The following is a 1,811-nucleotide window of genomic DNA, read 5'->3' on the forward strand; positions in this document are numbered from 1 at the left end:
TTCATGTTTGAGATTTCACGTTGTTTTATGATACTTTGATTTTTGGGCATTATGACTTATGGAATAAATGGTTTTATTGAAGTTTGGTTTTATGAAAATGATTTTTTATCTTATTTAAAAAAAACACTGTAAAAATTGGGACGTTACACAAACACGTTAAACATAGTAAACTGAGGGTTTTAGGGAAAACTGAAACATCACTCTCTAGGGTAGTTTTAAAAAGGTTCTTAAAATCATTTGATTTTATATTAAAACGTTTTAACTTCAAAAGTTATGGAAATCCAATCTCAATACACTTTCAAAATACTTCAGAGTTAATTGTAATAAGTCCCAATAATTCAAAATATAGATGTTTTGTTTTACAGATTGAGGAAGTAATCAGTTATATATCATCATAGAGTTCAAAATAATCCACATAACCCATGACCTTCAAATCGTATTCGCTACTTCTTAATGAAACTCCTAATTAATTCTTCAATATGAGCACAAGTAAAAACAAGTTAGGCCATGGAATGACAAGTACGAATACTTGTCATTCCATAAGACTTAATACATTTGAATAAAATATCTGAAATATCTAAAATCAGTATAAAACAACAAAATACCATAAGACTTAATACACAAGTGTGTAGAGTGCTAACGATTCAAATATCTAAAAACAAAAAGGTATATGAATCCATATTCAAAATCAATGACATAATATCCATCAATCTATCTAAGAGTTTAATAAATCAATACACAAAACCAAATTTGTAATAATTCCAAAAATCCAATATCAATGGATTGATAACCCATAATCCATAACAGAAAGGAATTAATATTCTATAACCCAAAATAAAGGGTTAAATAACTCTTAATCTCAAATATAAGGTTTAATTCTCATGCACATCATCTAGGTTCTTCCAATCATAATGATGACCTGTAATAATCTTAAAAAAAATATAGGCCATCAAGATTTTCACAGGTGGTGACCTGCGAAAATTACAATTATTCTGAATTTTTGCTGAAAAACTTCATAAATATGACTATTATGGTCATTTGCTAACATAAATATACATTTAACTAGAGTTAAATTTAATTTGCAAAAGGAAAATATTTTGATTATCCGATTTGAATGATCTATATCCGATCCTAATCCGACTACGGGGTTAAATATTTCTGGATCAAATCCAAATGGAGTTTTTGAGAAACTAGTTTTTAATCCTGTGATCAGATAAAATCCGACATGTGCACCTCTGTCACACCCCGGCCGTCGGCGAAAACACCGGGCGGTGTAACGTCATTTCTCGTATCATAGTTATCAACTTCATGAAAACACATGCATTTTAAAATACGTCAACATAAAGTTGGTGAGTCCACAGGTTTTGACTCCATATAAAAATAATACATTTTTCAAGTTCAAAAGTATAGTTTTTGAAAGTATCATTTTGACTCTCCAACGTTTAGTATATATATCCAAGGTATAATGGTTTGCTTACCAAATAAGTATATACCTATAAGTCTCATATATTATAAATATAAATGTTTGTAATTCCATACAAACTAAGTTGGTACGTATAAATCTTATTTCAATTCTATACGAGTAAAACCGCTACGTATAAATCTATTTCAATTATATACGAGTAAAACTGCTACGCATAAATCTATTTCAATTCTATACGAGTAAGTAGGATAGGTATAGTGGTCTACTTAATATACAAGTAATATACATACTAGATTCTTATACTTAGAGTATAAGTCTTTGAGAAACTTATACTTAACATTCATACTTGTATATCGACAAAGTATAATGCTTCTAAAGTTGTGCTACC

The sequence above is a fragment of the Lactuca virosa genome, chromosome 8 (assembly GCF_052849685.1).
Source record: "Lactuca virosa cultivar CGN04683 chromosome 8, Lactuca_virosa_CGN04683_v6, whole genome shotgun sequence".
Classification (NCBI taxonomy): Eukaryota; Viridiplantae; Streptophyta; class Magnoliopsida; order Asterales; family Asteraceae; genus Lactuca; species Lactuca virosa.